The 27,387-nt window shown below is 43.9% G+C and overlaps 1 protein-coding gene across 4 annotated transcripts in view; it reads right to left on the bottom strand.

The window, feature by feature from the left end:
- Positions 1–26,496, bottom strand: part of LOC135984249 (uncharacterized) — a 210,953-nt gene extending 184,457 nt beyond the window's left edge. For 2 of the 4 annotated variants that reach the window (XM_065598998.1, XM_065599000.1), the window contains exons 1-2: positions 26,312–26,496; positions 15,061–15,163 (exon numbers count right to left, since the gene is read on the bottom strand). The gene's annotated coding sequence lies outside the window, so the exon portion shown is untranslated. The other 2 variants (XM_065598999.1, XM_065599001.1) reach the window with 1 other exon arrangement.
- Positions 26,497–27,387: the final 891 nt, after the last annotated feature.

Raw genomic sequence — 27,387 nt, 5'->3', positions numbered from 1 at the left:
CCCATTCAACTGCTGCCTAACCCTATAGTCACCTGAACTTCCTAATGGCCTATATTTCTGCAGTGGCCATTTGCGCAGCCACCTCAGTCTTAACTCAAACCTAAGCCACAGTGGGAGTCACAAAATAGGTATGCCCCTGCCTAGCGGTGCTGCAGAACCACACAGTGTGGTAGACATGCTCAGAAGCCAACTTAGAAAATGAGATCAAGCCCTGAACAAAACCCAGCTAAAGGAGAGGTAGAGGTGGTGGTGATGGTGATGATTTCTTTATATCTGATAGTTAAAGCACTCACTCAGAATGTGGGAGATCCAGGTTCAAATCCCCTCTCTGCCTGATGCAGAGTAGGGACTTGAATCCAGGTATCCCACCTCCTAGCTGAGTGCCCTAACCACTGATTTATAGAGAGTCAGTCTCACTCTATGGCCCAATGAATATTTAAATACTTTATACACAGAGGAACAATTTCAACAGATGAGACAGAGACCCCCATACCAGAATACCCACTAGCCCAAATGTAGACATAGGAGACTCAAGTTCCTACTCCAATAAATATTTAAAGTTGGGGGAGGGGGAAGCGTGTTTCAGAGGGGTTGTGGGGGAAGAGGGGGTTGTTTTTTTCACCAATACAATTGAACAAATTTGCAAAATGTTTCCATCAACCCAAATCTGCATTTTTCCAATGGAAAAAAAATTAGTCTGAAAAATTTCTTCCAGCTCTGGTTGTAAGGATACATATAGCAAAGGTTGTGAGCTGCTCAGGGGACCATACCTGAGCTAGAGATGTATGCAAGTGTTAGTATCTGCATACCTATTCATACTGCTGTATTATAGGAGGATAATGAAGCCAACAACCTGGTCCATTTCTGCATAAAAGTGCTCTAGCCAAGCTCTTATCTGTGCTTTATGCCATGATATTATCTCCTCTAAGTTACAATACTGTCCATTCTATTATTACGCAGTCTAGAAGACTGTCTTCTCTCCTCTGTAGCAGCCCAATAGACCATGAGCTATAAGATGGGGGGGGGGGTTGTGGGGGGGTGGACGGGAGATTTGAACACTAGCACATACATCTCTTTACCCTCAGTATTTTCCCATTTAACAGATATTCTCTCATTTGGTTATTTGTTCCTATGCTTATTATTCTATTATCTGAACTGAAATGCATTTGCCATCTGTTGCCCTAATGATCTAAGGTGCCTGTTGCACAGCTCCTCTCAATTTGGCATCACCTGTGACTATGAATACATGTGCTGAAAGGTAATTCTCTTTCAGCAACAAATGAACAACTGACAGAATTAGTAAAGTTACCAAGGCGCACAATAAAGACACAAGCATCAAAATGCTTTAGAATTAATTTCAGTCTGGAAATTGTCTGTGACCTAAATGCCTTATATAGATTACCATTTCTAATAACTGTTTCCTAATGGCACATTAGAAACTGTATGCCAGAATTTTAAATTAATTGCTAGAATCAAACAGAAACATCCAAACAGCTGACAGCAAAGCACAGATAATCTTACAGTCTTTATTATAGGCCTGATCCTGCAAACACACATGTTTAAACTTATTAGCAATCCTTTCTCTCCTTAGATCCACTAAAAATAGGCCCCTTTTCATTTCAAAGCTCTAGGAAGGTGGAATCTATTTAATCTCTTTTGCTTTGGAATTGTGTTTAGAAAGAAAGAAAGGACCAATAGAAAAGAAAGAATCTTAACTAGACGAGTATGGCAGCTACCACAACAGATACCAGCACTTCCAGATGAATCGGCCAAATTTGTATTTCAACAATTTTCTTAAAACTGTGGTTCTAGTTTGAAAATAACTCCATATAAATGGTATGTTTCTGGGTTTGTCGTCTCAGCAGCTCCATCTCAGGTTTGCTCAGTTTACAAGCAATTAAGATGTGTTTTCTAAGCCCTGCAGTCAATGGAATTACATCAAGGATGAATTTGTCACATCCCACCTATCTATAAATTCTGTCTGGAGCTTCAGTTAAATATCATATTCTTCATTTCCCATCCTAAACTGAAGTTTAATGTTACTACGCAATGTTACAACGCTGCTGTGTACTATCCCAGAGGTGGCTGCATTTCAGTTAAGGACGATTTCTAAATATACTGCATGAACATATTTTTAGAAGCAAATTATTCCTGTTAGGCCTAAACACTTCAAAGACTGTAAACAAGAGTAGACATGTTAAGTGTTTATGTTGCATCCTTGCTGATAATTAAAGTTGCTCAAAATTGGGTCATTTCCAAACCTACATTTGTATTTGTTCTCCTGAAGAGAAAACCATTAGCCTGACTTTGTAAACTATTGCTTTAGACATAATTAATGAAGGGAATGGGCTGTTAAATAGAAATGGTGCTTCAGAGATTTTTGACTAAAAGTACAATGACATTTGAATGTTGAAATAAAGAGGGTTACTGCTGGCCTCAGCTCAGGCTAAACTACTTTTTGTTATTGATTATATAATAAAGCAAATCTAACAAAGAGTCCTCAGATTTCCTTAACCCTTTTCTCTCTACTGTTAAGCCAAAGCCTTGGGTAGGGTGCAGAGACTGCAACAGTCTTCATCCATTCCAGAAGGAGATCATCAGTCAAGATCAAGCATCCATGCCAGTTCTTTTACATCTACCATTTGCCTTTGATGGCCACTGTGACACTTACTGCATTTCCCACCTGTGCCCCAAAGCATCCACTTGCTTCCATTTGGTTTCCAGATGCACCCCACAGATGTCACACGGACGATCAGACCCTCTGTGTGAAAGCTGGAGGCAAGAACTAAAGAGTTCCTGGCCCCTGATCCTTGCTGAGATGATACTTCACTCTTAGCAGCCACGCATAGCTGTTCATAGAGGAACATAGCATGAAATATGAACTCTAATAAAATCAATGGCAAAACTCCCACTGACTTCACTAGGGCCAAGATTTCACCAGAGCATGTTTAAACACAGTTAAAGTTATCTTCCTCTCCAACTTTATGCTATATATATATATATATTACACGTAAAAAAACATTAGTAAGGTTGCAAAATCAAGTAAAAGGTAGGAAATGCCAAAATTAAGTTTGCTTGAAATGCCAGAATTAATGTTGTGCAACCTTAATAGGGCCCCCTTGCATGTATGCATTATGATACAGTCTCTAATTATATGGTCTCATACTATTTCTTTCCCTCACTGAGTGCACAGGATGGATGATGCCCACTTAATGAGCACTAGTCAAGTTTATTTTCTTCTCAATATTTAATATGTGCCCGTAGGCCTTTTTTACTGCACACTTTTCAAACCCTGCTCTGAAGACAGAATTTCCTCACGGGCTTCTTTATGGCACTCATCACTACAGAATCTGAATGCTTCACAAATAGTAATTCATTTATTTTCACCACACCCTGTGAGAGGAGGGGGTATTATCCCCATGTTATAGGTGGGGAGCGTAAGCACAGAGAGATTAAGACTGAAAGAACCTGAGAGGCAGGTGCTCCAGGATCCATGGCAGCCCGCCATGTGGGCCCCCACAGGCCTGGGGCTCCATTCCCTTTCACAGAGCATTTTGAAATTTTGGGGGGTTGTTCCAAGTTGGAACCAGACCAAATTTTTGAAATATCAAGAGTCTCCATGAAAAGGGAAGTATCTTTCTCACCACAGCTCTAGTGGGAACCTTTTACATCTACCCCACAGCCTATTAACTCAGGTAGCAACAGTAGGTTTTCATCCTCTGTGTGGACCAGCACTACAGGGGGATGGGACACTTTGTCAGTGCGTTTCACAGATATTTGCTGACAGCAAAGGAACGAGGAGACTCAGAAGCTTGAGGGTATGGAGCGTGCTCAACCCCTCTGTAAGGATGGTACATGCTCAATCTAGGCACTGAGAGAGGCTCTAGTTTGTTCATTGGGAATGGAACCTTTGGAGACTGTAACTGCTAAAATCTAAAGAGTCTCTACTGAGCATGTGCAAACTGAAATTTTTCAAAGGCTTATAACTTGGCCTAATTAGGGCAGATTTTCACAGGAATGGAAAAAAGCACATCCCTGACACAAAGGCTCTCTCTCTGACAAATTTCCAATCCCTGCTCCAAAGCATAGGGATGTTAGAAGTTTTCAAAGAAAAGATCATCTGAATTTTTTTTAACATGGGCAAAACATTTTTCCTGGCCCTAATCTCAGAAATGGCTAGGCTATCTTGACTGAAATTTTCCAGAACAATTCAGCCTGAGGCAGACACCCCACATGTAAAATTTCAGGCCAAACATTATAGTTTGTCAAAGTTAAAGCCACCAAAAACAGCATCTTATAAGGAGAAGAGTTGGACAACCTTATATATATTGTTTAAATATATTTTTACAAAAGACAAGCTGGGTGAGGTAATATCTTTTATTGGACCAACTTCTGTTGGTGAGAGACACAAACTTTTGAGCTTACACTGAGCTCATCTTCAGTCTGACTTTCTCTTTAATATCCTGGGATCAACAAGACAACAACACTGTAAACAATGGATGATATATATGTGATGTTGCACTCCATATTTTTATGGAAATATGCTTATGAGTGTGAATATAATGTAACTGGAATATGCTTTATGCTAAAGGTCTCTTATAAAGTATCATTACAAAGCTTATAATCTAATGAGTGTATTCAACCTATTTGTATGAATGTATCATTCTTGTATCTGAAGCTAGAAATATGAAGTATTATTCTGAAGTCCTATTGTAATTATGCAAAGTGTGGGCCATTAATGGTGGCTTGGAATCTTGATGGCTCCCATTGACTAGGACAATTGGTTGTGAATGGGTCTATTTACCTGCAAACCTTCCTGTGTACGTGATGTGGGTAATGAAGAAGGAGGTCTTACAGTGACATGTGACCATGCCACATGATACTGGAATCCATCTTAAACCTGGTGCTTTTCCATTTAGAAGGAGGGGTGATACAGAGACACAAAAGATTCCTGCCTTGGGCCAAAGGGGGTGGAACAGAACAAAGGGGGCTGCCAGTTATGAGAAATCCCCTAGTTACCACCTGAGCTGAAACTAACAAGGACTGTACCAGGGGAAAGTATTGGGCCCAGACTAGGAAGGAGTCTAGTCTGTGAAAGAAGCTTACTGGAACATCTCTGAAGGTGAGATTTTACTTCTAAACAGTTTCTTAATGTATTAGGCTTAGACTTGCATGTTTTGTTTTATTTTGCTTGGTCACTTACTTTGTTCTGTCTGTTATTACTTGGAACCACTTAAATCCTACTTTTTATACTTAATAAAATCACTTTTGTTTATTTAAACCCAGAGTAAGTGATTAATACCTGGGGGAGCAAACAGCTGTGCATATCTCTCTATCAGTGTTATAGAGGGCAGACAATTTATGGAGTTTACTCTGTATAAGCTTTATACAGAGTAAAATAGATTTATTTGGGGTTTGGATCCCTTTGGGAGCTGGGTATCTGGGTGCTGGAGACAGGAGTACTTGCTGAGCTGTTTTCAGTTAAGTCTGCAGCTTTTGGGGCATGGTTCAGAAAAAGGGCTCGGAGGTAGTTTCAGCACACCAGGTGACAGTCCCAAGGGGATCTCTGTGACCGAACCCGTTACAATATATATTTTACTGTCAGTTAGAGAATGGAGGAGACAGACTTCCTCAAAAGCCTGCCAGTCTGCCCCTCTTAGAGGATGTTTTAGTGCACTTTTCCATTAGAATTTCACACTCCTAGCTCCTTCCTCCCGCCAGTCCCTCTTTTTGCTGCTTTGTATTCCTTTGGCCCCTTCTGTTCCTTTCTGCATTTTACTATTTGTTTTGGGTGCATTTGAGACAGGTGCCAGGCTTCGGCACAGCAAAAGTTAAAGGCCTAACTGACAGTCCTTTGCTCCAGAGAAGATACTTTTACAAATGCTGCAAAGATAAGTTCAGTTATTCATGCTTCATCTACTAGTGGTGGTAGGTAATGTCAATGCTGCTATTTGTTATTGGGTCATTGATTGTAGGGAAATAAATTAACTTGGTTTTTTATCCATGGGTAGGTAAAGATTTCTTCCTCAGCTGAAGTGAGTAGACAGCCAAGGTTGCCAGAGAATTTCCTTTATCAGTGATAGGGACTCTAGAGATATCTAGGGCTATTGCTTAATATAATCAAATATTCCAAAAGCTGCTTGCTTGTAGCTTGAAAGAGGGATCCATTTGCTTTTGGGGGGAGGGGATATTGGCCATACAGGATTAGCAGCTGGGGTGGGAGGCCAGGTACATTGCTATTCAGTAAGATTGGAACAGCCCTGAATTCAGAGATTTGAACAGTGAAAGGCAGGCCCCTTGCTCAAGAGATGCAGTTAGAATTCAGCCACATGGGAAGACCAAAGAAAGATACTATATCTATGCAGGATGTTGTGATCAATTCTTTCCACTGACCCAAAATCTACCAAATAAAAACACAAGACATTTGAGTGTCACCCTCCAAACCATGAAATGGGTAAAAATTAAAAAAGAAAAAAAAAAAGTCCCAAGGGGCTTGGTAAGGAGTTGATCCTGGAAAGTGGTGCTGAGCGCCCCCTGCTGCTCCCATGTGGGAGGCACTTGGCACATGTTTGTATTAAAGCATCAGCTAAAGATGAGGGCCCCATTTTGCTAGGCACATTGTGAGAGACTGTCACTGCCCTAAAGAGCTTAGAATTTAAATAGACAAAAGTTAGGAGGAAAAGCAGTGTGGAGGGGGACACCCTCACTCTAGTAGAGGGGAGGCTAACGAGCTGCCTCCGGGGATAGAGCAGCAAAGAGGAAAACAGTTGCAGACCTTGCCCCTGATCACAGAGCCTGCAAGTAAGCTGGACCCCAAAGGGCTGACCAAAAGACTACCTAAGAGAGTGGCCACCTTTGTCTTTTTTTACTCTGATTCTCCATCACCTAGGGGAGGGAGAGGGAAAAGCCAGTTTTTGTTTGAAGAATCCCTTGTATGCCACAAGCAGAGAAGGACTCTGTAAGCAGCCCAGACTGTGGTCTGGTGGGGACTCGGGGCAGCCCTCTCCCTACATAGAAGAACATAAAGACATGAAGTGGCTTGCCCAATGTCACACAGCAGATTAGTGGTAGAGCTGGGATCTTACTCCCACTCTAGTACTCTATCCCCTAGACCAGCGTTTCTCAACCTTTTTTGACACCAAGGACCTGACTGTGTCAAAGAGATCTCAGGGAGTGGCGCTGACATAGGCAGAGTTTGAGGGGCAAGAGAGGACCTTGTCGTCACCCCCCAAACTGCCAGCCTCGGGGGCAGGCAGCCTGAGTGTACAATGCAATGAGTTCTGCAGAGGAGACAGGAGACTGCTCCCAGTTTGTTCTCCCGAGGCAAGGAGTCAGAATTGTGTTTACAAACAGAGTGATTAACAGGTGATTAAGATAAGAACGGGCTGTTAGAATGTTTCCTAAAGTTAAATGATCTATTCCAGGGGTCTCAAACTCAAATGACCATGAGGACCGCATTACTGACACCTCCCGCCCCCCCGCCGCCCTCGGCTCCACCCCCACTCCACCCCTTCCATGAGGCCCCGCCCGTACCCCGCCTCTTCCCACCACTTCCCTGCCCCCATTCCAACCCCTTCCCCGAAATCCCCATCCCAATTCTGCCCCCTCCCTGCCCCCAGGGAGTGCAGGAGGGGTGTGGGGTGTGGTGGGGGCTTAGGGCAGGGAGTTGGGGTGTGGGGTGCAGGAGGGGTGAGGGGTACAGCAAGGGGTCAGGATGCAGGGTGCAGCAGGGGGTTCAGGGCAGGGGGTCGGGGTGCAGGGTGCGGCAGGGGTCAGGGTGCAGGAGGCATGCAGGGTATGGCAGGGGGTCGGGGTGCAGGGTGCAGCAGGGGGCTCTGGGCAAGGGGTTCGGCTGCAGGAGGGGTTCGGGGGGCAGGATCTGGCCCGGCGCGTACCGGGGGCAGGGCAGGCTTCCTGCCTGCCTGCCCTGCCCCCTCAAGAGGCTGGAACGTGGGGAAGGGGGGCCGGAGGGGCTGTGTGTTTCTGTTGCTTGAGGCACCACCTCCAGCAGCTCCCATTGGCCGCGGTTCCCCGTTCCCGGCCAATGGGAGCTGCTGGGGGCGCTGCCTAAAGCAACAGCCCCACACAGCCCCTCCGTGCCCCCTTCCCCACGTTCCAGCCTCTTCCCGGAGCTGTGCAGGGCAGGGCAGGGCAGGCAGGGAGCCTGCCCTGTTCCCGGTGCACATCCGGCCGCCGCTCTGGTAAACACTGGGGAAGGGCGGGGGGGCTGTGAGGGGCTCGTGGGCCGCAGAAAATCACCCCACGGGCCGCGTGTTTGAGACCCTTGATCTACTCCAAGCTTGGTGAACTGCAAAAAAGTAAGTACTGTAGCCTAAATGATAGAAAGTAATTGTAGATTTTTCTACAGTTGTTGTATTCAAGAGGTGGTAACAAAAAGTTATTAATATCTTTCTTTGAGAAGATAACTGATTGTTTTAGACAAAGGAAATGCAGTACAGCTAATCTATCTGGATGTCAGTAAGGGTATGTCTTCACTACCAACGTTAAAGTGCTGCGACAGCAGCACTTTAACGTGGCCGTGTAGTTGCGGCACCAGCGCTGTGCAAGAGCACTAAAAATAAATAAATAAATAAAAACCACCCCCACGAGGGGAGTAGCTACCAGCATTGGTGCACTGTCTACACTGCCACTTTACAGAGCTGAAACTTGCAGCACTCAGGGGGGTGTTTTTTCACACCCCAGAGTGAGAAAGTTTCAGCGCTGTAAAGTGGGTAGGCAAGGCCTTACGCATTTGATATGGTTTCACATAAGAAAATATTACCGTATATACTCATTCATAAGCCAAATATTTTTGGTAAAAAAGTGATGTATCAAAGAGCAAGGGTCGGCTTATAAACGGGTCTACACCAATTTAGTTGGGGATTGATCCTGCTTTGAGCAGGGGGTTGGACTAGATGACCTTCTGAGGTCCCTTCCAACCCTGATATTCTATGATTCTATGAAAATTTGATGATTTTAAACTCTATGGAATCAATGAATTGAATATCTAATACATGGTTGTTTTGTTTACCTGGAGCATCTGCAGGCATGGACCCCTCAGCTCCCAGTGGCCGCGGTTTCCCGTTCCCAGCCAATGGGAGCGGCAAACCGCGGAACGGCAAACCGCGGCCATTGGGAGCTGAGGGGCTCCATGCCTGCAGACACTCCAGGTAAACAAAACGTCCCAACCCACCAGCGGCTTACTCTGATGGGCTGGGAGCCAAAGTTTTCCAACCCCCGAAATATAGGGTCAGTTTATGAAAGGATCATACAGTACTTATCCATCTTGCAGGGTTGGCTTATAAATAAACGGGCTAATGAACAAGTATATCCGGTAGTTAAATTGGAAAAGATGGGGATTAATATGAGAACTGAAAGGTGGATAAGGAAGTGGTTAAAGGGAAGATTACAACAGGTCATACTAAAAGGTGAACTCTCAGGCTAGAGCAGAGGTTCCCAAAGTGGGCGATACCGCCCCCTGGGGGGCGCTGGAACGATCCAGGGGGGGCACTAGTAGCCTCGGGTGCAATTGGGGGGCGTTGAATAAAAATAAGGGGGCAGTGGAAGCATAAAGAAAGAAGAGAATATAAGAAAATTTTGAAAAACCGTTCGTACATGTTTCATCTGTTGTGTAACATAGAGTTAAAGTTGTAGTGATTACTTTATTTTCCAAATAAATTTACAAATTGTAACCGATCAGGTGTCAAGTCCGCCAACAGCTCTTAACAAGCAAGCGTTGGCAGGAGAGCGTGTCGCGCATTGTCGGGAAGTCCAGCATGCCTCGGCAGGAATATGTGCATGTAATGACTTGTTTACAATACGATACTATAAATAGGCGACATGTATGAAATCTAATTTAGATTGTTTCTGAATTGTGTAAAAAGCAGTTAACAATAGTGCAATAAGTATTTAAAATTTTTTATTCATATTCGATACCTTTAATCTTTACGGATTACGGATCACATACAAAGCAAATTGTATTATTGTTTACCTGGAGCATCTGGAGACCCTGGAAGAATTCCACCATGATTTCAACTGCTTCCACCCCACCATCAACCTCAGCCTGGACCAATCTACACGGGAGGTCCACTTCCTAGACACCACAATAAAAATAAGCGATGGTCACGTTAACACCACCCTATACCGAAAACCCATCAACCGCTATGCCTACCTTCATGCCTCCAGCTTCCACCCCGGACACACCACACGATCCATCGTCTACAGCCAAGCGCTGAGGTACAACCGCATCTGCTCCAACCCCTCAGACAGAGACCAACACCTACAAGATCTTCACCAAGCATTCTCAAAACTACGATACCCACACAAGGAAATAAAGAAACAAATCAACAGAGCCAGATGTGTACCCAGAAACCTCCTGCTACAAGACAGGCCCAAAAAAGAAACCAACAGAACTCCACTGGCCATCACCTACAGTCCTCAGCTTAAACCTCTCCAACGCATCATCAGTGATCTACAACCCATTCTGGACAATGATCCCTCACTTTCACAGACTTTGGGGGCAGGCCAGTCCTCGCCCACAGACAACCCGCCAACCTTAAGCATATTCTCACCAGCAACCACGCACCGCACCATAACAACTCAAACTCAGGAACCAACCCATGCAACAAACCTCGATGCCAACTCTGCCCACATATCTACACCAGCAACACCATCACAGGACCTAACCAGATCAGCTACAACATCACCAGCTCATTCACCTGCACGTCCACCAATGTTATATATGCCATCATGTGCCAGCAATTCCCCTCTGCTATGTACATTGGCCAAACTGGACAGTCACTACGCAAGAGGATAAATGGACACAAGTCAGATATCAGGAATGGCAATATACAAAAACCTGTAGGAGAACACTTCAACCTCCCTGGCCACACAATAGCAGATGTAAAGGTAGCCATCTTACAGCAAAAAAACTTCAGGACCAGACTCCAAAGAGAAACTGCTGAGCTCCAGTTCATTTGCAAATTTGACACCATCAGATCAGGATTAAACAAAGACTGTGAATGGCTATCCAACTACAGAAGCAGTTTCTCCTCCCTTGGTGTTCACACCTCAACTGCTAGCAGAGCACCTCACCCTCCCTGATTGAACTAACCTCGTTATCTCCATACTGATTTATACCTGCCTCTGGAAATTTCCATTACTTGCATCTGAAGAAGTGAGGTTCTTACCCACAAAAGCTTATGCTCCCAATACTTCTGTTAGTCTTAAAGGTGCCACAGGACCCTCTGTTGCTTTTTACAGATTCAGACTAACACGGCTACCCCTCTGATACTTGTATTATTGTTGTTTCAATAAAACAGCAATTTACACATGAGTATTTTTATACATTTTCTTACATAGCTACCATACATTTCTGTGTCTCTAGTGCTTACTAATAATAAAATTCTAGCAGGCTTGTGTCAGTACAGTACTATCTGAAGTGTACAGTCAATATATTTGTCATTTTTTATTACAATATTAATGAAAACAGGGGAATGAAATCATAAAAAAACTGTTAACTATTAACATTTATTTATATCTATCGAATCATCTGTGTTAATTGGTAAATAAGGCGTGTGTTAATAAGGAACAATTATTTAAATAAGGGCAAACTAAATTAAAACTATTAACTGATTTTTAATTGCATATTGATTATTTTTTAAATTAATTATTGATAAATTTAGTTTGATATTTGACAATTTAATATCAAATACATATATCTAATGCTGAGCAAAGAACAAAACCCAGTTTATTAGTTTCATTAGTATTTTAGTTTGGTTGTCTTTTGCAGTCTTATGCAAAAACCACTGTATACTTGATGTTGTGGGCGATATTCTAATAACACATCTTTCTTTACTATATTGTAGGACGTAGGTAGAAATATAGATACATAAAAGAACACAAATTTGTCACTGCATCTTTCTGTTTGTTCGCTTAAAGAAGGTAGATTTCCAGGGGGGCACTGAGTAATTTTTTTTCTGAAAAGGGGGCGGTAGGCCAAATAAGTTTGGGAACCTCTGGGCTAGAGGAAGGTTATGAGTGGAATTCCTCAGGGATCAGTCTTGGGACCAACCTTATTTAACATTTTTATTACTGACCACGGCACAAAAAGTGAATGTGTCCTAATATAATTTGCAGATGACAAAGTTGCGAAGTATTGTCAATATGGAGGAGGACCAGAATATCATGCAAGAAGATCTGGATGACCTTGTAATCTGCAGTAATAGAAATGGGATGAAATATAATGGTGCAAAGTTCAATGTCATGCATTTAGGAACTAACAAGAATTTTTGCTATAAGCTGGGAATTTATCAGTTGCAAGGGACAGTGGATGAGAAAAGAGATGGGAGTAATGGTTGAGCCATCAATGTGATGTGGCCATGAAAAGGCTAATGCGGTCCTGCGGTGCATCAGGTGAGGTATTAGAGACAGGGAAGTGTTAGTACCATTATACAAGGCACTGGTGAGACCTCATCTGGAATGCTGTGTGCAATTCTGGTCTCCCATATTTAAGAAAGATGAATTCAAAGTGGTACAGGTGCAAAGAAGGGCTACGAGGATGATCTGAGGAATGGAAGAGACTCAAAGAGTTTGGCTTGTTTAGTCTAACCAGTAGACGGCTAAGGGGAGATATGATTACTCTGTATAAATACATTAGAGGGATAAATACCAGGGAGGGAGAAGAGTTATTTAAGTTAAGCATCAATGTGGACCCCAGAACAAATACATATAAACTGGCCATCAACAAGTTTAGGCTTGAAATTAGGTGAAAGTTTCTAACTATCAGAGGAGTGAAGTTCCGTAGCAGCCTTCCAAGGGGAGCAGTGGGGGCAAAAAAACCTAATTGGCTTCAAGACTGAGCTTGATAAGTTTATGGAGCAGATACTATGACAGGACTGCCTACAATGGTGTGTGGCCCATCAGCGACTGCCTGTAGCAAAAATCCCCAATGGCTGGAGACGGGACACTAGATGGGGAGAGCTCTGAGTTACTATAGAGAATTATTTCCCAGGTATATACCTGGTGGGTCTTGTTCACATGCTCAGGGTCTAACTGATATTTGGGGTCTGGAAGGAATTTTCTCCTGGGTCAGATTGGCAGAGACTATGGTTTTTTTTCACCTTCTTCTGCAGCATGGGGTCACTTGCAGGTTTAAAGTAGAGTAAATGGTTGATTCTCTGTAACTTGAAGACTTTAAAACCATGATTTGAAGACTTCAAAAACTGAGCCAGAGATTAGGGGTCTATTACAGGAATGAGTGGATGAGCTTCTGTGGCCTGCAATGTGCAGGAGGTCAGAGTAGATGGTCCCTTCTGACTTTAGTAAGAGTATCTAAGTAAGAATATACATTACAATTTTAAACCTAACCAGTGTCCCCTAAGTGACTGGCCACAAGATGTCAGAATATGTTAGTTGTAGAGCTGACTGGATCGAATATTGATTTAATTTTCTTTCTTGATATAGGAATTAGATACAATGCTCTTGTCAGATATTTCTACATTATTATCATCTGCAAAAAGACTAGACGTTTCAGTTGCCTAAGTAGCCCCCATAATCACGGTTAAAGTTGCGCCCCTCCCCAAATCTGAAACAGCACCCCTATGGGCAGGCATGGAATTTGTCCTCCCCGCCCCCACATGCGCGGCTCTGTTGGGCTGACAGAAGCACCCGCCCCCCCTCCCCCCAATATAAAAGTCAAACTACGCCTATGGGAGCTGGTCCACAGACGGTCATTGAGAAACACTGCCCTAGACCACACCGCTCTCATTACCTTGCAGAAAATATCACCCTAGAACCAGGGCCGGCTCTACTGTTTTTGCCTCCCCAAGCAGCGTGCCGAATTGCCGCCGCAGACGGCAGGGGCAGTCTGTGTGTCGTTTGGGCGGCACGCGCTTTTCCGTGGTGGCGGCAAGGCGGCGGCAGCTTCTGTCTTCAGCTGGAAGACAGAAGCCACCAAATTGCCACCGCGGGCAGCTGAACATAGAAGCTGCCGCCGAATTGCTGCCACCGCAGAAATGCGCGTGCTGCCTTAACGGCACACGGACTGCCCCCGCCGTCCCCAGTGGCAATTTGGTGCACTGCTTGGGGCGGCAAAAACACACAGACTGCCGCCCCTTGCAGATTGCTGCCCCAAGCACCTGCTTGGAATGCTGGTGCCTGGAGCCGGCCCTGCCTAAAACTCTTGTTTCAGGAGGAACCATAGAACTCGCTCCACAGTGCAGCAAGGGTTAAACATCCTCCCCTGGGATATTACAATGGTTGCACAGTGTCTAGCACAACTTGTGTTCTGGGTTTGCTAGGAGACAAGACTGTTCAAGCAACATTAAATCTTAGAACTGTTATGTTTATTAAAAGGTATTCCTGTGGGTGACAGATAAGAATGATGACTGTGTTGGACTAACAACTGTTATCAGATTTAATTTAAAAGGTGCCTAGTCGTGTTCTGATTACTATGCAGACAATGCCAACTTTATTGCAGACACATTAAGCACTCATATAAGTTCCCTTATATCTGACAGATTTTCTATTGAAATGGTGTTAAAAATGTATTTGAATCGGATGCTGTGGCGCTTCTCAAATCAAAACAACTCCGTTAACTCCATGAACTGGGTCAGAGTCCACAATTATAGGAGTCGAGAAATTCCAGGATCTCTATATATCAACAAGAAACCGCATTCTAAAAAGAATTAGCTCACATAGAATTATATGTTATGCCAGATTTCAAGTGCTCTCATTGCATGACTATACCTCTACTACTATAACAGCGAGCATAAATGTATCAGAGCCTGTGTTACTCCCACTAATTTAAGCAGCTCAGAAAGGGCATGTCATTGGCTAACACTACAGTGAAAAATAAATGCATTTGTGATAACTGGTAACTTCCCCCCCGCCCCCCAAACATTATTTAATGTCACTGATCACATTCTAGGCAGATTATTTTATTTTTCAGGGTTTCAGATGCACCCATCTCAAGTCTAACTTACATAAAATAATGCAACGTTACTATACTAGATATGGGTTATGCACACTCCACAAATAAATAAAAGCATAAAAACATACCGTGCCCTACTTCCAGCCAAAATCCAGCATAAACCAGCAACTATTATTGATGGTTAGAGATACTCTGTAATGCTGTCAGTCATGCAGGAGCACCGGGTGTAATCTAAAAGTGTTTTGAAAGACAGGAAAAGGTTAGTTTGTGGCTAAATATACATTGAAAAAAGAACAGGAGCACTGTTAATAAATAGGCTTATTTCCACATTGTGAATCAATTCACAAATAAAAATGTTAACCCTATAATAGCTAGCATTGATACTGGGGGACTTTTTTATATGATCCATTACACATTATGCTCTAGTGATATGTGATGGGTTCAATCCTGAGAGTACTCATGCAATGCACAGCATGTAAGGCTGTATTACTCTGTGATGTTGCATCAGTACTCACTCCTGTACTACATTCTCTGATGCCCCTGTGCTCTGCTCAACACATCTGAGGATGAGTAAGGGCAAAACTAGCCTTCTGCCACCTCCCTCAGTTCTGGGACAGTCCAGCACTTGGTGCAAGCCGCAGCAGCAGCAGAGCTGCTCTAATTTGTGCTGGCAGCAGCAGACACCAGCTCAGGATCGGAGAGGCACAGGCCAAAGAACCAGGCAGCAGTGTGTAATTCAGATGGCTATAGGCACTTTATGGCATCTGAGGACTTCCCCCACTCTAGAGGATTCCTGTGGTGTTTAGATGCTGCTTGTATTATTAGAACTGGGAGCACTGGCTGTTGGGAGTCTGAAAGGACAGGAAACAGGAAGGAGGGGGGAGGAGTTGAGGAGGCTGGGAGAGTTACAGAGTGTGCAGCTACAGCTTGGAGAAGAGACTTGCACTGTAAATAAAGTTCTGTTGAAGTTGTTAATACTTTGCCTGGTGGATACAACAATTCCCCAGCTGCCCACTGTTCCCTTTGCATGGCAGAAGAGGCGCAAAAAGGACAGTGATGGGTCCAAGAACCCAGTACTATCTAAGGGAGCAGGTAAGATGAAGCACTGAGCATTATCCTCTGCGCAGAGGGGTGAAATTATCAAGTGTCCTCTGTGCATACTCACTAGGATAAAAAAAAAAAAGGAGCAGAGTCTGGGCAGAGAAATGAGGAAACACAGGCCCAAGGAAATGAAATTCTTAGCTCAGTGTTCCCACCTCATGTGTTAATCTTGCGGCCCAGTAGGAGGAATTTGGTGACCACACTGCAGTACCCTCATTAGCACAGGATCAGATTACTTGAGATCAAGGCTTGGGATTTCTGCTTAGAGCAGAGGACTATGCTCACCGCTGAACATTGCTTACTCCCAAGTGTACCTCCTTGCTGGGCACTACATAGAAGCAAGAGTGAAGTATAGAAGTGTTACTGTCCAGTCTAATAGCTAGCAGATCGAATATGGGGACGTCCATATGCCAGACCAATGGACAAAGATGGGAACCTATTATGCATGTTAAAAAAAAAAAGAAAGTGTAAACAAGCAATTAAGCAAATCTGGAAAGAATCCAAGTGCATTTCCTGTGCTGGAATGAGCTCCCATATGGGTTTCTCCTTCCATTAAACACATCCTTAGATGCTAGAGTTTGTCCCAGTTTGCCCTTTGATGTAATACTCCACAGGTGTTTTCTTTAAGCATCCTGTTTGCATAAATTGCAAAGAAACTTGACCTATCTGCTTGAAAGGGGGGGGAAATATCCAATACAATTGGATAGACAGTGTTTTGGTAAACATTTTAAAAATGTATTCTTGCATAAAATTGAAAAAGTCTCTGCTTTGGATCTATTCGTTCATGGAGATCATGGAGTCCCTCTCTTTGTCACGGTATGACACACTGAAGGAATGTTTTATTTCTATCAGCGATAACATTTCCAAATAATGTACTATTTGTGTGTGTTGTATTTTTTATGCAACAAGTCGGGGTTCTGGGTCATGCTGGTGATTCATTGCATGCTACAGTTGCAGGTCATGCTAACTGGAAAGTGTCAGATACAGAGCTCGTATTGGTGATTTGTTAAAAACACATTAAAATTTAAGCAAAAGGGGCAAGTTTGGCAGGGCTGTGAGTTTGTCTCCAGCTTGGACCTCAGCTAGCAGTGGTTGGGAGGAAGAGTACTCAGCCCGTGAGGGAAGGGAGCACCTTTGTACTGTTCTTAAACAACTCCCTCTGAGTGACCCAGGAGTATGAATGATGCGCTCTGAATGGTGCTGCATCCAAACCTCCTCCAGTAGAATGAGGAGTCAGTCCAACACTCGGCCTTCCTAGTTAGTATTAATAAAGGGGGGAACATAAAGGGAGCCTCAGAGGCAAATTTTACTTTAAAAATAAAGAAAGAAAGAAAGAAAAAGAAAAATCTCACACTTCCTCTCATGCCTGCATGTACCAATAACAACATTCTACAAAGGGACTAAACACATCTTAACCTAGTGGAGGTGCCTGTGGTGTATGTGGCTAACAATGCCTGATTTAGAGTCAGAAGGTACGTCTACGTTGTGTTTTAAAATCCAAGGCAGCGTATGCTGCAATCACATCCTGTGGGTTTGAGGCTGACCATTCGTGCATCCAGAACAGTCAAATTACCATGATTGTAAAGGTATCAAACTCAAGACCCAACTCCTATGAAAAGTTACCCTTTTAGTGACAGATTGACTTGACCTTTAACTCTTCCTAGTCCACGTAGAGTTTGCAGTGGAGTATGAAAGCTCAGATAAGAAGCCTCCTTGGAAAACTACCTCTCCTCTGACACATGGCTAGAACTACATCTGTTAACAGCTGAGGATGGATTTACGTCATAGCATGTTTCATATAAACATTCAAATTTAGAAAATTATAAAGTAAGAGGAAGGCTTAAGATGAGTGGGAGCTACGCTAATGTTGACATTGCTGTTCTGCTGAGAGTAGTAAACAACCCTCGGTGTATAACGCATACCACAAAGAAGCCAAAATGACTCCTCCAGCGTATATCAAAAAGAACAACATAAATAGAATCACATAACTTGGCTTTATTTAGCGAAAGGGGAGTACAGAGAGAGAACTTCTCATTGCATATTTTAAAAGGCCAGATGGGTAGAAAGTCTATTTCTCTCCCCTTTCTCTTTATCAAAGAAATTTAAATTCTGCAGCTGTTTATTTCTGTTCTTTGATAGTTTTGGAGCCACTTGAGATGGTTTGCAGTGTGCATACTATAAAAAGGTTGCTAGCAAAACAAATACAGATCTAAACAGACAGATTTCTTCTCTCCATCTTTCAAAGGGCTTGTATAACAATCGTTTAAATGTAACTGAATGCTGTGCCTCAGACAAGTGTAATTTCAGGTTTCCATGTTGAACTGTTTCTATCCTTCTCATATCTATGCTCTGGATGCACATGAGTGTAATTTTCACAAGAACAAAATGACATCAAGAAATAACTTTAGGCCATAGTGGTGGGCCATGGCTAAAGCATAAAGTACATAAGGAGGTATCTAACTTTTGCTCCTCAGATTGTTGTCATGGCTCCTAGGATAGTGGGGATAAGAGCAGTAGGCATGTCGGAAGAGAGTCCTCTCCACCAATCCCTTTTGGACAAGTGACAGAGCAGCGCAGATGGTGTCCAGAGGATTTGACAAGCCCTTCTCTCCTCAGAGGAAAGAGAATGATGTGATACGAGAGTCTCACAGCCTCACCCAAAAAACTCTCTGGGTGACATCCTCACCCCAGGTCCAGGCCCTGTATGCCACATAAGAGGGCTAGAGAGGTGTAAAGGGGCCCTAAAGGGCTATGACTGGGGAAACATTCCCTCAACATAGCCTTCTGACTGCCTCAGCAGTGCCTATCTTCCAATGGCCCCCATGTAAGTCTTGGCATAGTGCCTGGGAAGGCAGCAGCATATAACATTCCAGAGATTCCAGCCATAGGCAGCTGAGGACAGGCTGCTGTAATTTAGACAAGACCACCAAGCTAAGTTATGCCAGGAGCTGCAGAGAAGGCTACAATTGGGACGGTGAAAGTGTGGCTTGAAACTACACAGCCTCTTCTCTCTGGGCAGAGAGTTCTGCGCTATGTCCGGAGCATTGAATCTCACCTATTTTCTCAATTGTGCAACTGTCATGTAAAGAGTGAAATCCTAGCCCCCTTGAAAACAATGGTAAAACGCTCATTAACTTTAGTGGGGCGAGGATTTCACCCAAAATGTTTATCAAAGTGAAGCCAGGTGGCTGCCATGTCTGCTAAAGACCAAAGCTGGTGGTAGCTTGTGCATTTTTCAGAGCACACTGTTCAATTGTTCTATCTTGGATAACACTTACCATCCAGAAGCAGTGACTGTGCCACTGAATGAGTCTTCAAAGCTCTGTCTTTGAAAGGTGAGAGGAAAGATGCCTCCCTACACCAACTTTCCCTGCAGCCAGTCATTGAGGCATAAAGTCAACCCAACCCTTCCCTGAATTACACACCAAGGCCAACTTATTAAATTCAAGATCAACCTCATAAAAGGAGGTAGCACAACAGCATAGTGGCGATAGAACTATTATTTCCATTAAGGGAACTTTCCCCAACAGCAAACTTTACAAAGGTGGACCCTGCAGCCAGGAACTTAGTCAGCACCTATTAATGAATGTACACTGCACCATGCAGTCTCTATCATAGTAACCAAAATGCAATGTGTATTACATTGTCATCCTTAAAATGCATCAAATAAAGGTCAAGAACAAAGAAAATATGGGTATATAGATGACATAGTTTTATACTTGCTAAATGGACAGTCAGTAGTTCAGCAAGAGGTTGCATGTTATTTTATGAGTTCCTGGCACATGTTAGGTATAGTCAAAACCATATAATACATTAATTGGTAGTCATTTGTTGTTGAAACCTTCTAATCAACTGGAAGACAATGGCCTAAAATTTCAGAACTGGGGTAAGCAGAAGCAACCCTTAAGGGCCAAATCTATCAATGAGAAATAGTGATGTAAGTTGATGAGAAAACAGATGAGTAACTGGTGAAATATTGTATTTTACACCTTTATTTGCTTTTCCTGCACAACCCCCGTTGCATACCTTTGGCATATTGAACTATTTTACACAACCACTTAATGCCAAATAGGGGAAAGTTACTCACCAACTTACACCCATTGTGTACTTTATACCATTGTTTATGTCTCTGCTTAACTGGGACTGCACTAGGGCTGGCAGAAAAATTTCTATTAAAACTGTTTTCAATTGAAAACTGGGTTTTTTGACTAAATCACACTTTTCTTGAAAAAGTGCCTGCTTACTGCAGAAAATTGTTATTTGTCATTGAAAAAAATCACCTGAAAACTGAAATATTTGAATTTGGATATGATCCCATAGTGCTTCATGTCCCCATTAACCTCTATTGACTAGGCTCCTCGGTCAGATTGCATCTCCCATGATGCACTGCAGTCAGATGAGCCCCTAATGCCTCCTCATCAAGAGGAGAGAGCATGGTGCAGCATGGGAGATGTAGTCCAACCAGGGAGCCTGGCCTATAGAGTAGAAGAACAACATGAGACACACAGGCTACCAGAACCATGGTGGCATTTTGGAACAGAAATATTTTGGTTTTCAATTTTCACCAAAATGTCAAAATTTTCAGCAAGAAAAAACAACACTTTCCTACCAGTTCTATTATACGCACTTTGCATCCCATGCTGTACCATCCTTTTGCTATTTATAAAACAATTTGATCAAATCTCAGTTCCAGAAGACTAACTAAAATTAAAAAACTATTTTGCACTTTAAAATAATGGCAGGGTGTCCAAAGCTTAGGATGGGTGCATTCTTCAGTATTTTAGACATCTAAGCCAACAAGAATGACAGAATTGTTATTAAACATCAATATCAAGCAAAAAATTATGTGCTGAAAGTTCAAGAATTCAAAAATCATGAGCAAGGCGCCCCAAAAATCATGAGATTTGCTTCAAAAATCACAAGATATTCAAAATAATAAATTTATGGTTCTCTATTTGCCTGATAGGTTTTGAGCCTTTGGCGTTTGTGTTTTCCAGCGATGAGGACTAGAAATTCATTTTTTTTTAAAGAAAAAGAAACCTGAGGTAATCATATATTTACAAGACTCCAGGAACTGGGTTTTTAAGTAAAATATCAAATATCTTGAGACATGAAAAAATCATGAGAGGTGGTAACACTTCTAGTCAGAAAAGAAGAGAATGATAAAAGTGTTATGCTCACACTCAGCTAGTGAGCCTAAAACTTTCATCAGGCTGCTCCCGTATCCCTTGCCTCTGAGACATTGGAAAGCTTGCCCCATGCCTTCGCTGAGTGGAATGCAACAACTGGTCTTTTACAGCACATATGGGGCGGGAGAAGGGACACCAGCAGATCTAGACTTTAGCAACAGTAAAAAACAAACAAATCACACACCTCCATGTTATTATCACACACTGCCTGCAACAGCCCTTTGGCTTTGCCCTCCTGGTTAGATTCTTTGATCTAACATTTCAGATGCAGTCATCACCAAAAGGTCTGCAATTCTGTCTGATGTTTTAGTACAAGGTACCCCACCTGTATTAAATTTATTTATACTGTAAAAGTACAAAAAAAAAAAAAAAAAAAAAGAGGAGACTCCTGTGTGAGATTTTAGACCCACTGGCAAAACCCTTTCCCACCACTGACCCATTGTGGCTTGCAAATTCAGATCTACTTTCTCCTTAGATTCACAACTAAACCTGCACAAGATTTTTATAGCTATTCTTCTGAAACCAAAGTCATCATAAACTCAGGAATTTTTAAATTATACTTGTATTATTCTGCCAGGTGGAGCCAACAGCAACAAGGGCCGAATTCAGTATCTAGGGGTTCCTTTTCAACAATACAACACAAAACCAGCTCGGGCCTCCACCCAGTGAACTTGGACAATTACATACTACCCTCTGGATGCCTCTAAGAGGCAATACTTCCCCTCTCGCAAGAGAAAGGGTCAAATGGTGTATAGGACCCTTAAACAGGCCCAACACAACAAAGTACAAGTACCTATCCCCAGCCTCTCTAAACTCATTGGGCTTTGGAACCCATGTCCCCTGCCTAGCAAGTGCTGTTCGGTTGAGAGTGAGTCCCTCCATCGGGGTATGCCAGGTACAGTTCTGCTGCCCTCGGTTCACACAACAAGGATAACAACCCTTTATTACTAACAAGGAGACTGGGGATCCAACAGCAGCCACAAGTGATCATTTGAGCAAGCAATCCCATCATGCTGAGCACCTAGGCAGGGTGGGTATGTCCATGCAAACGAGATCAGTTTCTGAAGTCTTTTCCCACAGCTCACCACCAGATGCCAGGAGAGAGCGCATTCAGACTCTGCTTACATCATGACCCCAAAACTCATGATGACCCAGGGAACTTTCCAGACGCTTTCTAAGAATTTGGGGCTCAACTGTTTTCTGGTTTGTTTCAACCCAGCTAGGCCCTTGTCTCCCTTCCCCACCCCGCCCCCTTGACACAGGAGACTTGGCTGTGTGCTGCGGAGGAAGCCAAGAGACTCTCTGCTTCCATGAATAGCCCCCTCCAGCCAGCTGGTCCATTCTTGGGTTCCTGTTCTTCCTATGTCACAATGTTGCCAACTCTTGCAATATTTAGTATACTTCTTACAAACCCAGCTGTTGGAGTTAAGAGCATCTCGGCTTTCACTTCAAAAAGAATATATTTCCAACCCTCACCATTACAAAGAAAAGCTTAAAAACATGACATGAGTTCACCCTAAAGGCTGAGAAAGCAAAGAACCATTTTTAAAAAAAAAAATTAAAAAAAAACCAAAACCATGATTTTGTGGGCCTGACTCGTGACTTTTGAACTCTTAGGTTTGGCAGTGCAGAAGGCCCCACTATATCCCACTGTATATTGTGGGATTGAGTTTGTGTCTAGTAGGGGAAGAGGGCAGTGAGTCTCTGCTTTTGTTGTGAAACATGACAGGGATTTTTTGCTTCTGGGTTTCCTATGAAGCCTAAACTGATGTGAACCTCACAAAAGCACCAACTTGTGGAAGCCAAGCCCTCCAGAAGCAGTTACCAAGCTGGGGAGTTTTGCACACCTCTGTCCAAAACTCAGTCTGAATGGGGAAATTCAGACCTAGGATAAGTGGACAGATTTCACCAGGGTGGGACCCACTTACAACGTGCTCGGTATATTGCTAAAATTGCTGCTGTTGCCTAATTTAACAGCTACACCATTTAAATGTGTCCCTTTGGGTAAGTAATGCTGCAGCTGAAAGGGCAGCATCCTGTTTATATTTTATTGCAATATTATTTGTTTACGGTTCAGCAAAGTAGGGGCCATAATCACATGAAATGTCAGCAGCTTCTACCAGGGCTCTTTAGTTAGCTCGTGTTTAGGTTAGACAATCCATTGTTGATATAATCTTGCTGAGCCATCTTGAACTTTCCTGGAAAATGAGCGTTTGACGTAGATGGGTCTTTTTTCATTCAAGGTATGAAAAAATCTATGAATCATGAAGAGGTCAGTTATTACACTTGAACTGCTGCAAACCATGCCCGAGATTCATGTTCTGGCAAGCAAATCCTGCAGGTCTGCCGGACCCATTGCTTTGTTTGATGGTATGGCAAAAGGTGCCTAACCTTTTGTGTGGTTCATACAAGACACACTATTGCCAGGCTGTCATGGTGACCCCAGCTTTGAGCATGAATGGCAGCAGCTGTGAAGTGAAGCTAAAACAGAGCTCCTCATAGCCAACCTAAATCACTTATCACACTCCAAACACTCATTTTTAGAGATGCTTTCAAACCAGATTATTTTCTTAGAGCAGCTACTTATTTCTGAACCACCAAGAAACCCAAAATGTAATGATTAGAAGACGAGCTCTTAATTATGGATCCATTTTTAAAAAGGCTCACTATTTGCATCTACATTTGCTTGAATGTGATGAACAGTAGTGGGCAGAGAACAAAATCAGGGGCACCGAATTATATGGGCCCGTGGTGCCCATGCTCCAGCAATATTCAAGGCACGGGGGCCAGGCTCCACTAATGTTCAGGGCCGGGTCTCTCCCCTGGCCCTGCCTGCACCAGGTCCTAGAGCCCCCCAACCACTAGTGCCAGGGCAGGCTGACCCAGGCTGACCCTACCTCTGCCCTTCTGCCTTGGACACTGGGTCTGAGTGGCAGGAGCTGTGGGAGGCCTGGGGGATTAGCGGGGGGCCAGGAGCAGCTTCTCTCACCCCAGCCCCAGACCTGTCGCTCATGGGAGGGAGCTTGGGGGGAGGGATCCACCCCCACACTCACCGGCAGCAGTGTAAAGTGGAACAGTCCGGCCCCAGCCCACTCCGCCAGCTCCCAGCCGTGGCTCTCCGCTTCCCGCCGCCAGTGTGAGCCGGGGGCGGTCTTTTCCCCAACCCGAGCAACATGGCTGGGGCGGGGCAAGGGAAGCAGAGCGGACTGGGGCCGCATCTCTCCGCTTCCCGCTGCTGGAGAGTGTGGGGGGGCGATCCTTTCCCTGCACTCACCGGCGGCCGGAAGCAGGGCACTGCAGCTGGGAGCTGGCAGAATAGAGCGGGCTGGGGCCGGGCTGCTTTGCTTCCCGCCACTGCCGGTGAGTGGGGGGTCGCTGGGGGAAGAGGTGGAATGGGGACGGAGCAGGGGGGAAGGGTAAGAGGCAGGGCAGAGGGAGTTGTCCGGGGCCGCACACCCCCCTAGGGATGGCCAAGGGATAGGGCTGGTTGCCGGGGCTGGTGCTGCCGCATATGCAGTACGAGCTGCCTAGAGCACCGTGAAATTTGGGGCAATTTGGTGCCCCAAATTTCATGGTGCCCTACGCAGCTGCGTATGCTGCATATGCCTAAGGATGGCCCTGCTCGGACAGATGGACACTTCCTTTTTCCAGCGGGATACTCCAACAGCACAGGTGGCCCCCTCACCCACAGTCACTGCTCCTGCCCCACGCTGGGCATGGGGCAGCCCCTTCCCCCACCCCCAGTGAGGCTACAGTGTGGGGCAGCAGCAGGGAAGGAGGCACACACGTGATGGCAGCCCCCCTCTGCACGCACCACAGGGAAAGTGCGGGGGCTTCCTGGACCTGCGAGGGGCCCCAGGAGCACATGCAGTGACAGTGGTGTGAGGTGAGTGTGCTGCCAGGGGGCCCCTCCCCCAGAGCTTGCTGCTGCTGGTGGGGGGAGGGCTGGGGGGAATGCTCCTCTCTTGCCCCATCTGGGGGCAGCCAGCCTGCATCCCAAACTCCTCATCCCCAGCCCTGCCCTGCCCCAGAGCCTGCACCCTCCCAGCTAGAGCCCTCACCCCCTCCCACACTCCAACCTTCTGCCCCAGCCCTGAGCCCCTCATCCCCGGCCCCACCCCGCAGCCCTCACCCTGCACCTCAACCCTCTGCGTGAGCCCCTCCCACATCCCAAGTCCTTCATCCCCAGCCCCACCCCAGAGCCCTCACATTTTTACATTATTTTAAAAAATATGTCGCTTTACAAGGCAGGTGTGGGAGGGGCTGGCCTTGGACCCATTCTGGGCACCACCAAAAAGTATACAAACCTGCTCCCCCTGGACAAAATGAGATAGGGACTAAAAGGAGAATACTCTGAAGATAGAGGGATGTTTCTGAATAAATGAAGCTGAATTAATACAGGACACAGACTAGTTTTCAGTATTACTCTGAGAACCTACATAACATCAGCAAGGTTACATTCATTATATCTGGGATTAATGAATAAAGTGGCCAAATGATAGTGGAGAGACAAAGTGGGTGAGGTAATATCTTTTCTGGACTGACTTCTGTTAGTGAGAGAGACAAACTTTCCGACTACACAGTTCTCTTGCATATAACTGATATTGATCATTTTTGGCATGTACAGTGAAGCTGTCAAGAGGTTTAAAAAACTGGGAGCAGAAAACTGCAATAGTTTATAGCCACAAATGTCTTTAAATGATCTGTCATTACTCCTTATTGACCAGAATAAAAATTTGCTGGGGGTGTCTTATCTGTTGTGAGGCTGTCTCATGCATTCCTGGTATAAGGCCTTCACCATGCCCATGCTCAAGAACTTGTGTAAGATAATTGATGCCTCTTTAGGTCTGGAAGAGGTAAATTAAAAGCTCTGCTAACATATTTTAAAATATATAAGTGATATGTATGGGGATAACAGAAGATTCCACAAGCCAGTTACAGCCATGAATATAAATACAGCTCTCCTTAAAAATCATCTAATATTTCTACTATGTTCCACCTGTGTAGCAATCCCTTCAATAAAGAATGCGTTACAAAATATTTATCTTGCATCAAGGATTTATTAATACTTAGTCTAGGATTTACTTACCTTTAATCCCTTGCTGGATCTTCTGTATTGCCATTTCAACCCTTTTCATGCAGCTCCACTACAGACTGATCCAACACATACTGGCTGGGCTAAGCTTTTATATATTATTTTAAATGCAAAAACTCAGTGTTCCCTTCTAAAATATGGGCCTGATTCAAAGCCCACTGAAGTCAATGGGCTTTGGAACAGGCCCTTATCTGTTTGTAAAAGACCAGCTGTAGGTTCTGCCTGTGGCTTATCTTCACAAAACCAAACTCAGAGAACCAGTCATAAAAGACATGTTTGAATTATGAACAGAGTATTGAATACTTACACAAACTGTTCTGATACAATCCACAGAGGAAAAACATATCCACCAAATACAAACCAAATCAGAATTAAAAAACAACAACAACATGGTATTTACTATCATCAGATTGTTCACTCTGCTAGTGTGTTCAACCCCTTCACCCACCATGTGTCTGTCTTGTCTATTTACATTGTAAGCTCTTCAGGGCAGGTATTGTCTGCTACCCTGTGTTAGTACAGGGCCTAGCACAATGGAGCTCTGTCTCTATCCCTTAAGCACTACCATTACTAATAAAGGAACACAGGCAAGGAAACCATGACTTGCTTACAGACATTACATTAATAGAGATACAAGCTTAATTAGTTAAGTAAATTATTTGCTGTGAGTTATTCACTCAGCCCCACTGTCAAATGAAATATCCAGATGTTATGGCAATATAAGAAGTAGCATTGTACAGTTATTATATTAATGATTGTCAAGTATCAGAGGGGTAGCCATGTTAGTCTAGATCTGTAAAAAGCAACAAAGAGTCCTGTGGCACCTTATAGACTATCAAATGGATTGGAGCATAAGCTTTCGTGGGTGAATACCCACTGCGTCAGACGCATGTATATTAATGATTGTTCTTTATGGGAAATATGAAGGTAACTACATTTTTCAAATGTACATTTTCGTAAGCAGGAGTTAATCATGCCCATATTTTCAGTTTCTACTATAAAAATGGAATATTCCAACACAGCACCAGAACTGTAAATAGCCTTTCTGCAATGCTTTTTAGCAGTATCAC

Source organism: Chrysemys picta, chromosome 6 (assembly GCF_011386835.1).
Source record: "Chrysemys picta bellii isolate R12L10 chromosome 6, ASM1138683v2, whole genome shotgun sequence".
Lineage (NCBI taxonomy): Eukaryota > Metazoa > Chordata > Testudines > Emydidae > Chrysemys > Chrysemys picta.
Note: the sequence above shows the minus strand (reverse complement) of the source record. Positions and strands in the feature narration are given on the sequence as shown.